Below are 14,307 nucleotides of genomic sequence, written 5' to 3' on the forward strand. Positions count from 1 at the left end.
ATACATTTGTTACTGTATTTACTAATCTTCCTTAATGTTAGTTAATGGAAATACAGCAGTTCATTGTTTGTTCATGTTAGTTCACAGTGCATTACCTATTGTTAATAATATTTTAATAATGTATTAGTAAATGCTGAAATTAACATTAACAAAGATTAATAAATGCTATGTAAGTGCAGTTCATTATTGGTTCTTGTTACCTAATGAAGTAAACTAATTAACCTTATTGTAAAGTGTGACCTTAATTTCAAATCATTTTAAATAACCAGCTAATATTTGTTAAGAATATAGACAAACATCATATTACTGTAATTGTCTAGATTGGCAATATATGTATATACACTCTAAATGGACAAACCCAGCGATTGGGTTGTTTTAACCCAATTGTTGTGTTAAATGTTTGCCCAACCTGCTGGGTAGTTTTATTTAACCCAACTATTGTTTGAAAATGACTATGGCTGACTTAAAATGAATCTAAAATGAAATTAAAATGTTCATTTATTAAACATATTAATAAATGTTAATTTTCAAGATATTTTGGGTTAATTTTAAGTAAGCAATACTGTAATTTGTAAACAATAGTTGAGTTAAGTAAAACTACCCAGCAGGTTGGGCAAACATTTAACACAACTGCTGGGTTAAAACCACCCAATCGCTGGGTTTGTCCATTTTCAGCCCAACTTGGGTTGTTTTTAACCCAGCATTTTTTAGAGTGTGTATATATATATATATATATATTACAGTAAAAACAGTAATATTGTGAAATATTATTACAATTTAAAATGACTTTTTCTATTTGAAAATATTTTAAAATGTAATTTATTCTTGTCTTGGCAAAGCTGAATTTTCAGCATTGTTAATTCAGTCTTCAGTGTCACATGATCCTTCAGAAATCATTCTAATATGCTGATTTGCTGCTCAAGAAACATTTAATGTGTACAATTGTACAAAATATTTGTGTACAATATTTTTTTTCAGGATTTTTTGATGAATAGAAAGTTGAAAAGAACTGTTTATCTGAAATCTAATCTTTTGTAACATTATAAATGTCTTTACTGCCACTTTTGATTGATTTAATGCATCCTTGCTGAATAAAAGTATTATTTTTTTAATTTCTTTTCAAAAAAATAAAATGAAAAATTCTTACTGACCCCAAACTTTTGAACGGTAGTGTAAAATGTTACAAAAGCTTTGTATTTTAAATAAATGCTGTTCTTTTGAACTTTCTATTCATCAAGGAATCCTGAAAAAAAAAGTACACAACTCTTTTCAATATTTATTATAATAACAAATATTTCTTGAGGAACTAATCAGAATGATTTCTGAAGGATGTGACACTGAAGACTGGAGTAATGATGCTGAAAATTCAGCTTTGCCAACACGAGAATAAATTACTTTGTAAAATATATTCAAATACAAAACAGTTATTTTAAATTGTAATAATTTTTCACAATATTACTGTTTTTACTGTATTTTAAATTAAATAAATTAAGCCTTGGTGAGCAGACGAAACTTATTTCAAAAACATTAAAAATTTTACGGATCCCAAACGTTTGAGCGGTAGTGTATACATATATATATATATATTTCCCCATTACATATAGGCCGGTTTCACAGACAGGGCTTAGATTAAGCCAGGATTAAGCCTTAATTCATTTAAGAAGCTTTTATAAACGTGAATTAGAAAAAAACATTACTGGTGTCCATCTTGAGACAAAACAATGGCACTGATATTTTAAGATATTTCAGTACAGGTTGCTTTCAGTTAAAACAGCTCAAACATGCATTTTAGTCTGGGACTTGTCTGTGAAACTGTGGGGTAGTGTTTTATTTTTTAACTACATTTGTGCAGTAGAATTAACTTTAAAGAAGATCTACATTTCTCATTTTCATTCATGGAGATAAAATATCGATCCACCATGGCAAACAGCAAATATATTTGTGCTGTTTAATGCATTTGAGACATGTTTTTCTCAGTGCATACCTGACATGTCACAGGTATCTTCTTCATCTGTAAATGTTAGAAATTCATGCAAATATATTCATTAATATATCCATTTTGCTGTCAGGAGTGGGTGAGGCTTCACAGCGAACAACCGCCAAACAGACGGAGTGGAACAGAATAAGAGAGCAATAATTCTCACTACACGTCACTACAGTGGACAACTATTCAAAAAGCATTTCTTGCATATGCATGAGTTTTGATGGCAGTTGCACATCAACTTCTACAGTGGACTCTAGTGCATCATCCTATATATTTTTCCCTCCAAACCAAGATGGCCGATGGCCAGTCAGAAATGCCAAGTTGCTCCGGATATCTGTCCATTCCTTCTATCTTAGGAGACTCTTGCAGGTAAAAAAAAAGTTTTAGCATCAAACAATATCTAATGAGTCATATCACAGTTAAATTTTCCAAGTATTGATTTTAGATTGGGAGAACATTCTGATTAATAATTTGTCCACTATAGTGGGCATCATGCATCAATAGCTATTTCAGCTACAATTCATACTATTACTGTGACTGTTGTTTTTGAAAATGGGTTAGTAAGTTTTTTTGAATGTAAATAAATGTATTTGTGTTATTAGAATGTAATTTGCATCAACATCAAAATTACGTAATGCTCATTACTTTTAAAGGGTTAGTTCACCCAAAAATGAAAATTCTGTAATTAATTACTCCCCCTCATATCGTTCTACACCCATAAGACCTCATTCATCTTCGGAACTCAAATTAAGATATTTTTGATCAAATCTGATGGCTCAGTGAGACCTGCATTGCCAGCAAGACATTAACACTTTCAATGCCCAGAAAGCTACTAAAGACGTATTTAAAACAGTTCATGTGACTACAGTGGTTCAACCTTATTGTTATGAAGTGACAAGAATACTTTTGTGCACCAAAAAACAAAATAACGACTTTATTCAACATTATCTAGTGATGGGCGATTTCAAAACACTGCTTCATGAAGCTTTGAAGCTTTTCGAATCTTTTGTTTCGAATCAGTGGTTCGGAGCATGTATGCGAAATGAGTTTGTTTAAGGTTTAAGCTAAACCACTGCAATAAAGCAGAGCACTGACAAAAAATGCAATGTGTTTAATACCGAATCTGATACAACAGAAATGAATAAATAGTGCCGGAATTATATTGATAATTCTATCATGGATTTTCACTGGCTATGAGGAAATAAGTGTAGTTCCTGAGTTACAAACACAACTTTTTTTTTTTTCTTTTGCAGAATATTGTCAGGCAGGAAGTCAGAGCCCTGAATGTCACAATAGCATTTATCATAATGGACTTTTAAACAACATAAACAAATAATATCAGAAAGATATCAGTTCTTCTGTTGTTTCGATATCCAGCTCCAGACACGTCGAAACATCTGCCATCTTGTTACAGTTAACATGCCGTTGTCATCACTCACACTAACAAATCTATGAATTTTCATTGAAAATGTCAGCATTGTGCCGCCTATGGCTGTAAAAACCAGAGGTTTCAGAGTTGAGAATGTGCTGGTTTGTGTTTTTATGTGTAACTCAATATGCAGAATTATCAGAATTAAACTAAATGCTGTGGAAATCATTTCCTAATGTTTATTGCATAGATATTAACACGTGAATAATTAGGTTGAAGATTCAGTCATCTTGCTCTTGAATGCTCATGGAATGGATTTGACTGTTCAAATATGGCGGACAGCTTACATGTAGTGACCCATAGAAAAAGGCACTAATGAGGCATCTATCAATATGTCCCAATGAATGCGAATCAGGGTCCTTATCCTTATTTGTACCCAAATTCATGTATCCTTTAGGGATAGGTTGTATTCATAGGGAACTGATTGGGATGCACCCAAGGTATACAGGCAGGTAAGTTGGAGCGGGAAAGTAGATCTCAAGTGCCAGAGCTGAGAAGTCGGAGCACTGAGAGAAAGCGTGACTGGGACATGACAGAAGTGCACAGTACTAGGCTGTGTTTGAAAGCTTAGGCAGCTGACTTGTTGCCTCTCTGCATATCAGGCAGCTTTGCAGGCAGCATTTGCACACAAAGGTACCTCACAAAATTAATATCAGGCTTCTGAGGCAGTGTAATGGTTTAATTATGTACAACAAAAATATAGAGAGTTTTGGTGATAGCATATTTAACTACTATAATACTAATTAATACTAATAAAAAGTTGGTCAAAAACAAACCTTTATACACAAACCACCAGAAGCCATCTTTATTTTTTGGCTCAAATATCACAAAATGGAAAGCACAGGATTGTGGGATATCATAGGCAGTATGATAAGGATACATCTATGCTGCCTTCAAATATCAGTCAGGTATCTCAGGAGACAGATGTGACACGATAAAAGGATTTAGACATGTCTTGATGCCTCTCATATGCTGGAGGAGGACACATTTTTTAGATTTCGTACATAGCCCTAGTGAGTGTCATATGCGGAGTAAGATAAAATGGCATGCACTCAAGGGAAATGTTTTAATCACCGCAACTGAAAGAGCTGACCAAGAAATGCTTGCAGGAAAGACAGAAGAACAGGTCGATGTTGTTTCGTTTAATTTATGTAACACTTCTTGGTAAGACAAGGAACTGCTTTCTGTGGTGATCAAAGTTAGGCTATTGTAATTTCAATAAAAGAAACTTACTGGAGATAGTATATGACCATTTCAAGTCAGTCATAGAACAAAAGCATTGCAAGACATATCCACGGTTGTGTATCCTTTGTTGTTTCAAGATGCAACCTTTTTTTTAGTTTTACTTGATGCAACCACTGACATCTGCCATACAGAGCATCATTTGCCATAATATTTGTGCATCAGATGGTAATAAAAGAGCACTTCATTGACTTGTGCACAATAGGCAAAGAGCAAAGAAAAAAGCTTTAGCTCACCCTCAAAGAACAGTTGTTTAAGTGATTAACCAGATTAACCAGCTAAACCAGAGGATTTCAGACAGAGGGTAAAAAGAAGCGCTGCAGAAATGTACAGTATGAGGTAATGTGTTTTGAACTTTAAATCATGTATTCTAGCAGATCCCAAAAATAAATTTATGAATGTGTAAATGTTACAAAACACAGCAGAACATTTAAACAAATACAATAAAGAATATTAAATGGGTAAGATAGGGGTAATGTGGTCACATACCTGGTACCAGTCATGGTGCCATACACTGTAAAAAAAATCCCTGTTAAATTTATGGTAAAAAAAAAAAAAGCTGTGGTTGTCAGAACTTTATCGTAAAAAAATAAGGTAGCAACGTTTTTACAGGACAGAACTTAGTTTACTGTCTATTTTACAGTTCAAACTGTATAATTTAAATGTTTATATTGTAATAATTACAGTTCTGTCACGATTCCTGTCAGTTCCTGGACTACACTTCCCATAATCCTCCCTGCCAGACACATGCCTGCTGTATCCTGACTTACGATTCTGCCTGTCCCTTCCTGTTTGTTCCCGTTTGACCCTGCCTGTACGATCATGCTCATTTCTAATAAAGCTTTGCATATGGATCCCTGCCTCGTTACAGGTTCATAACTGTTTATTTTACACACTGTAAAAAAAACATTTATTTCATTAACTGATTTAATGTTAATTTACCAACATATTGAAGTACTAATATCTGTTTGTACCATTGTAATACACTGACAACCACCACAGTGGTGATAAGAGTCACATGATGAATCAAAGCTTATCAAAAGCAGATTTTCCACAAGCTGAGAAGGACAATACTATTATATAGAAGGTGCACACAGTGTCATTCACACAAACACTAAACACCAACATGGTAACACATATTAAATTTTAAAAATGCAATAAACATTAATTTAACAACATTAGATGTAATATAAAACCCTAATGTACATACCTGATTAGAAAAAAACTAACAAACAGTTATTTCGATGTAAAAAATTTGAAGTGTCACTTCATTGTAGAAATGTCAATTTTTAACTGTAAATTTTACAATGACTTGTTATTTTCACTTGAAAAACTGTAAATTTAATGGTATTTTACTGTAAAATTACATTAAATGTATCATTAGATCTATTACAGTTATTCACCCTATATATAGTACTTTCTGTAAACCAATTAACTGTTTTTCACTGTATTTTACAGTCTTTTACCATTAAAATCATGATTATTTTTACAGTGTATTTTGTAAAAATAATCTCTGTGCGTAAGGGTCAAGGCTGAAGACCTTTATTGGATGCCCGTGGTCTTCAGGCCCTCAGACAACACTGCAGCACTCATCAGCATGATTGTGTTAATGACATTACTAAATGGGCTCAGGAATACTTCCAGAAACCACTGTCGGTAAACACCAATCCGCCGTGCCATCTGCAGATGCCAACTAAAGCTCTATCATGAAAAAGGAAGCCATATGTGAACATGGTCCAGAAGGGCTGTCATTCCTGTGTTCGGAAGCGCGTGCAAGGCGATCATTTGTGTTTATTAAGCATATACAGTTGTTTTTATAAAATGAACGATTGTTTCGCTAGATAAGACCCTTATTCCTCATCTGGTATTGTTTAAAGCCCTTTGAAGCTGCAATGAAACTGTAATTTTGACCTTCAACCGTTTGGTGCCCAGTGAAGTCCACTATAAGGAGAATAATCCTGGAATGTTTTCATCAAAAACCTTAATTTTTTTTCCACTGAAGAAAGAAAGACATGAGTTGCGTCCCAAATGACGCACTATACACTATGCACTTATACACTATGTACTTGTGCACTATGCACTCATCCATGTAGTGCGTGAATTTATAAGGTTATTTTGTCATTTAACAACAGAGTCCGATCCTCCCTTCCCCTCCACTACGTAATTAAAGCTGCGACAGTTGAGTGCACGAAGTGTCCAACATTCCACACTTCGTTTTTTCCATTAATTTAGTGCATCATCCGGGTATTTAAAGTGCACTTTTTCTTTTTGGAATTTTCAGTGTGAACGCACGACTCGCACTATTTATACTTAAAAACGTCATAGAATAGTGCATAAGTACGCAAATTGGGACGCACTTATGGACATCTTGGATGACATGGGGGTGAGTAAATTATCAGGAAAATTGTATTTGAAAGTGGACTAATCCTTTAATACTGATAAAGCTGATAAAACTTAAATTGTACAAAACTAGGTGCCTTTTTTGACCATCAACATTTATGAATGTGATATTTCAATGCTGATGAATGGAAAATAAGGCAGGGTCATTAGTCTTAAATATGTAAAATATAAAATCATATTTTTTAAACTGGGATTTCCCAATTAGTCCCACAGAGGGTTAAAATAATTAAAATTACATGATGTCAGTACCTGGGGTCTGAATTTTAAATCGGCACTATGAACAAAGCTGAGGCAAGTGTAAACAATATGTTGAACACAAGATGGTGCTGTAATCATAATGCTTGTTTCATCCAAACAAAAGCTAAATTGATCAAATAAAGCAGTAGGCCTCTTATTCGAATAAAAATAAGGATCTTTAATTCTCTAAAGCGTCTAAATAATTAAATCTCGTTAAAAAGAGCATTTTATCCAAGGTACATAGACCAAAATAGTTCAAAAGGTTTTACAGTTTTTAGATCATCATCTAAATTACGTACATGTTACATTGTGTCGTTTTATAGTAAAGCCATTCCGAGGAAGGCTGAAAGAAAAGAGAAATAAATAATTTCGGAGTACTGAAGTTTCTTAGAGGGAGTGATGTGTGCCTGCCTGCGTGAGCGCGCTCGCGCGCTGTAGGGTGGAGTTTAACACACCGCCTCAAAGCAACGGTGCAGAAATCACTTCTGACATTACATACCAGCATTTACTCAACAGGAACTTTCTGCTGGGGGACAGGGATTGTTAAAATATTTGTTATTATCCGAAAGTGGAAAACTAGATATCGAAGAAACCTGAGGTAAGAACTAATTCGCTTTTCCAAGTTGACACACTTGAGCTAAAGCTGCTAAACTTTTTCAAGGGTGGGAAGTTTCCTTCCGATGCGAAGATCTTAAAAACTCAGATATAATCAACAATAGGACTTTGAATTCGTTTGCGAGATTTTGATCGGTTTGGGCTTTTAAAGAAAACGCCTTGTTTTGACGGTTATTCCAGAGACGCGGTGAATAGGACTTTAAAGGCGACCTTATCACATAAAAGTTGACTTTTTCCCCTCTGAGAGCCTCGGACGAATATGCTGGATATTTTATAACGGAAGAAACAAGGATGTGACGCGTTTAACTCTGAAAAGGCGCTATTAAAGTACGTTTTTAAGAACAGTCATGTCGTTCCTTCCCTGTAGCTAAGTGAGTGATTATGGCCTACGGCTGTGTAAACTGTGAAGTGTAACAGACGCGCGTCACGGAAGGAATGAAGCCCGTGAGATACTGTAACTGTAAAACTTGCGTGAAAACGCGGCCTACTGCAAACGCGCGAGGACTCGCTCGTCATTGGAGCCTTATTATTTCTTCAGCTGAGCAGATGTGCTGTTATCCCTGTCATGTTTTACTGTGATTCATGCGTAAACACAGACGGCCCAAACATGTCGAAACGGATGTCAGTTTATTCCATATGCTTATATTCACGGTGAAGTTGTGACAGTTTCACAAGTGTGGCTTGAAGAAATGATCTTTTCGCCTGTGTTGGTTTGAGTCTTTTCTTTTGCAATGTGTGTGCTTTGATAGAGGAAGTTGTGCTGCAGGAATATGCGCCCTAAGGGAGGACATAACTGAGCTCGGATCGGGTGTGGTGAGACAGAAACAAGCAAACTTGCAGGAAGAAACAGTTGCATATTATTATTGAAGAAGTTGTTACTCATTCCATCCCGGATTGGACATAACTGTCCACTCATATTCTGTGGAATGGCATTGTGTGTAGTTTTGGGATATATTGCATACGTTCTGTGAGATTGTTGAGCTAGAGAGATTCTGCTCTGAGCAGAAGCGTGTTAGTGCTTGAAAGAGCATTCAGTTCAATTACATCAAAGTCTATAAGAACTTATTTGGACAACCCATTAGTTTGTGTAGTAGTAAATGGGTTAAAAGATCCCACACCACTTCTGCACAACATTGTCACTCAGAGCAAAAGCTGTTTTTAATCTTTGTAAAGCCTGACACGTGAAATAATAGTCACAAAAAATTTTTTGTTTTGAAATAAGAAAATCTAAAACAAACATGTTTTGTATCATATTTAATACATCAGACTTTTAAGGTTCATAGTGAGAATATTGAGCTCACACTTGAGGAAAAATCGTTAATTTATTCAGAGGCCCAAACTGAGCAAAAATATGCAGTTTTGTGCAGATGTTGCTATTTATATGGTCGAATATTAAGATGAAAATCTGTTAGCTTGTAATGTAAATCTTGTAACAGTTGAGACTGCTTACATAAAATGCATATAAATATCAGTCGTCAGTGTGTCTGCCAGTAATATGTCTTAGTAAGGTGATATATAAATCCTTAGTTTTATGATCAAAGCTCTGTATAAACGTTCCTCAAAAACCTGATGGATCATTCACATTTTAACATGGTTTTTCTAAAAAATAATTTATGGTTAATTAAGTAAAATTTGCTTCAATCCAATTCTTGAAATACTGACAACAATATAAAATGTATTCTTGCATAAATATCAATAAAGGTTTCGCACCAAAAAGACGTGCATCATGACCTGAAGGTAGATGTTTTTTAGTGTTTATACTAAAAGGCCTTTTACTCGCTAAAAAGTATAAACTATCAATCAGAAGACAGAAGGCATGTAGTAAAATAGGCTTTTCAGATCATGTTGGCCATTTAGAGGCTATAGAATCATGTATCAAATATGATACAGTAGCTTTATATGCCTAATAACCGTTTTGGAGAAGGTTGTCTGTCCATATGTTTCCTGGTATTTTCCTTATTAAAATCCAAGACATGTCTGTGGTGTTCTTTATTAAACGTCAGAGCACACACAGTCCACAGCACTGTCTTCCCCATTCCAGTCCAGTCCAGTGCAGTGAACGATGTGTGCAGACGGGGCTCCATGTGGCCAGCAGCATGTTTCTCTGCACCCACCCCACCGTGTAACAAGCATGCCATTGAAGGCACACTGGGTAGAATTGTGGTGGGCTTCAGAGAAATGAAGGCTCTCTTTGTGTTCAGGGGTCTGAGAGGGTGTAGAGAGAGTGGATGATGACCTGTTCATCCAGTTAACTCTGATCAGCCCACAGTCGGAGCCGTCACGTCAGTACTTCAGACACAAACTTCATGTAGATTCCTTCATGGTTTAAGACTTAGTCACTGGGATGTCTGAACTACTAGTCAGGGCAGGGGTGTGTTTCCTGAAGCCAACTATGTCGTTCGTTACCAACATAATTCAACAGAACTTGTGACCATAGTTGGCTAACGATGCTTTTGGGAAATGCACACAAGGTTATTAGTCTTTAAGGAATAGTTCACCAAAAAATGAGCATTCTGTCATCATTTACTCACCCTCACGTTGATCCAAACCCATAACTTTCATTCATCCTTTGTATTAAGCAATCGATATTTAAAGGGGACCTATTATGCCCCCTTTTACAATATGTAAAATAAGTCTCTGATGTCCCCAGAGTGTGTATGTGAAGTTTTAGCTCAAAATACCCCACAGATCATTTTTTATAGCATGTTAAAATTGCCACTTTTTGGGGGTGAGCAAAAACACGCCGTTTCAGTGTGTGTCTTTTAAATGCAAATGAGTTTCTGCGCTCGGCTTAAGAGGGTGGAGCTTCAAGAGCTGATTCTCCGGTGTCAGGAGTCAGTCAGGATGCACTATAATGTCAGAAACTGCAAATATGGAACAGGTATAGTTCAATTACAGTTATAACTTATATTGTCTTCTTGTTTTTATTCACTATATTAGTACAAGCCTGTTTACTGATGAGTATAAAGTTTATTGTACTTCGCACAAAATGTGAAGCGTCTGTTTTCACTCTAAGAAAATCACTATAAGAGCATAATAAAACACAGTGCAAGTGTGCATTAAAATATTATCCATACTCTCTCTCTCTCCCTTGCATTATCATCAACATACATAGCAAATTACACAGAAACACTCGTTACAGCTAACAGTAAACAAATATATAAAGACCTTATGCCTTTTCCGGTGTTGCTTGATAAACTGGTAAACTTTATATCTATAAGTCAACTCCGATGAACTGTAATAAAGTGCTCTAACCTTCATGGCTGCCATATCCAGTATCACTCTGGAGACTGTGTGTTTTGTATTGTCCCTTTGTATTGACATCCGTTCACAAAGCAGTCCGGTGTGGGTCCCAGGGTAAAAATCGCTTTCCGAGGGGTAAAATACGCATTTTTGGTGGGGCTCTCCTGGTAAAATTCGCATTCCAGGGGCTAAATATCACGTTATTTGGGGTCGATTCAACCCCCGGACATGAAAAACAACCCACAGCAACAGTGTAAAAGTAGCCCAATTCCGCAGGAAATCCACAGACTTGGCAACACTGGTCGCTGTGAACTCACTCAGGGCGGATCTATGTTAAAACAGCAGTGTCTGTCAACATTTGTGGGCAGGGCCTGTGGCTAATGTGACGTCACACTGCCAGAGATCTGGAAATGGCTTGTTCTGAGACACTGCTTATGATGTATGGGGATAAAAAAAAAAGGAGTGGTTGGATTTTTATCATTATAGGGTGGTTGTGTACACACACTGCCAACACACATTTATGTTCAAACACCATGCAAAAGTGAATTTTGCACAATACGTCCCCTTTAATGTGCTTTACGTATGTGCTTTTATCAGTGTTTAAACAGTATGTGAAAAAAAGTCTAAATTAAATTTGTTCATCATATGAAGTGATTGTCTCCTCAGAAGGCTTGGATTTATATGGATTACCTTTACAATGTCTTTATTAGGTTTTTGAAGTGTCAACGTTTTGGGTGAATGGACTTTAATTGGAGGAACAGAAGACTTATGGGTTTGGACCGGATTGGACCCACATGGACCCATGTGGCATTGACTTTGAAGCTCATTTTCAGTTCCACTATATGTAAAAGAGTGACCAGTGCATTCTTCTCCTTTTGTGTGGGGGGTTTGAACAATTTTCATATTTGGGTGAACTATCCTTTAACCAGGACTTGAGCTTTAAGCAAAGAAATGAATAAACTGTATAGTAGTAATTATATAGAAGTAACAAGGTAACTTCTTAAGATTGCACGAATGTCTGAGTGCGGGTGCTGAATTCTTCTGAAAGAACAGGATGTGCTCTGTCATTCCCTGGGAAAGAACTACACTAGTAACCCTCAAATCAACACATTCAAGATAAATGTTTACTGGTGTGACAAGATGAAGTTTCCACATTCAGTGTGTAGCATGTGTTTATACATTAATGTTAAAGTTCTAGAGGCACCTGTTAATGTGGCTTTTTACCGGGGTCAGTCAGTCTTTATGCATTTAATCATCAATGAAATCAGTAACACTAATTTACGATTCCCACAGTTTGGTCCAATATTTGCTGGAACCTGTTAGGCCATATGCAAAGGTGACAGGTGCTGGATTTATGTCCCGAGCGTCCGCGTGGTGGCCTACACTCGCTCCCGTTTAGGAGATCTGGACTGCTAGTTTGTTTCTCTTGCCAGTATTTGGAAGCAGCCATATTTGGTCAAAGCAACTTGGTCTGTTATTCCAGTGGCAAGAAAAATCATTTGGAGGCCAATTCTATTGCCTCAGCCTCTAAAACAGTGACATAGTCTATTTGATCCATTATGCAAAATTCATTTTCTGGAAACTAGGGTGGGGTGATATGGTCAAAAAGATTATCACAATATTATTTTCCAAATAAGATGCTGCACAACAGAACTGTATAAATTTAAAACATGGAATGAAAACATATCTTGGTTGTATGATATTCCGCAGAAATAATAATAATATTATTACTTAAGTACATTTTTAATTACATTATTTAGTACATTTTAGTATTCAGTAGTGTTATATTTGTCATAAATTCTTGAAGTTAAACCAAAATTTTATTTTGACGGTTTGTCATGAAGATCTCAGTTTTAGCTTTAGTTTATTTGATGGTAGTTTTTCTTAAATGAAACTGAAAAGCTTGTGAAGTGACTCTCAAAGCAGCACTGGAGATGAAGTTTATGTGTTCATGTCTTCATTGAGACACAGATGCTGAAAACAGTGAAATGTCAGGCCTGTTTGAGATTGTGTATCAAATGAAACCATGCCGTTCATTCACACAGAGACACACAGACATCTGCTTTGTGATAGGCTGTTAGATTAATCCGTATAGAGTATAAATGTCCAGAGCTTATCATAGATATGATATCCTTTATAACCCAGCCGTACTGGAAACTCTGTTAAAATACCAATTAACACTATTAGATTGGACAGTGAATAATCAATCCTCTTGGAGGAAGCGGACACACAAATACTATACATTATATTCAAGTATTTTTATAGCTAAATTAGCTTTAAACATTTTTGTTGTTGAATAGTCATTTGAAGGATGTTGGCTGTTGACAGATGGTAACATGAGATTTTAAACTTGCATGACACATTATAACAGCAAAGGAAGAAGACACAGCTTGGAGTCCAGAGGTACTCCAAAGAGCCCACAAAGATGTAGATGGCATAGTATGGAAAAATAGTAAATAAAATGTAGAATACAAGTCATATGTTGTACATGTAAGCTGGAGCTAGTGCTCCACAATAATGATGCTGCAGCTGTGATATTGTGATGCATGGTGCTGTACTGAATTCATAATATAGGTAGGGCTGCAACAATCATATTGAAAATAATCCACATTGAATTTGATGATTAATGGTGTCTGTGCACTATGCACACCTCTTTACAGCTGTAAATAACACATTTATGTGGATCAAACTCCTCTGGAAAACACCAGAGGACACTGAAGTGAGCTGCTGCAGGAAAAGTGCACAGCATTGTCCAAAACATGAGAAAGCCTCAAACTAACTCATAAACATTTAACGTGGCTAGTCTTGTCAGGTGATCTGGAAGATGCGTATAGATCCTCCTGATCTATAAATGTTAGTCATTCAAGTATTTCCTTTTTGCAATAAAGGCTTGTCCTGACAGCAGCAAGCAAGTCTCTGCTAACCTTCATGGACTTCAGCGAACGGGTACTGCCGCATACCAAACAGACTGAGCACAACGGAATAATTTTGACTAAAATATACATTTTGCTAAAATATTTCTTGTTGGATATTAAATGTTCCATTTGTAGAATTAAACCTACAAGTAAGAGTATTTTTATGATAGTAGTAACTGTAAAGTGACTATTGTAATGTGGTAATCAAATGTAGGCTAATTTAATTACCGTAAACTCAGATG

At 35.9% G+C, this 14,307-nt stretch overlaps 1 protein-coding gene across 2 annotated transcripts in view; it reads left to right on the forward strand.

Annotated features, from left to right (window-relative positions):
* The first annotated feature begins 7,737 nt into the window (after nt 1-7,737).
* tln1 (talin 1) overlaps nt 7,738-14,307 on the forward strand; it is a 94,630-nt gene continuing 88,060 nt past the window's right edge. For both annotated transcript variants that reach the window (XM_067398386.1, XM_067398389.1), the window contains exon 1: nt 7,738-7,890. The gene's annotated coding sequence lies outside the window, so the exon portion shown is untranslated. The remainder of the gene's footprint in view (nt 7,891-14,307) is intronic.

Source organism: Chanodichthys erythropterus, chromosome 10 (assembly GCF_024489055.1).
Source record: "Chanodichthys erythropterus isolate Z2021 chromosome 10, ASM2448905v1, whole genome shotgun sequence".
Lineage (NCBI taxonomy): Eukaryota > Metazoa > Chordata > Actinopteri > Cypriniformes > Xenocyprididae > Chanodichthys > Chanodichthys erythropterus.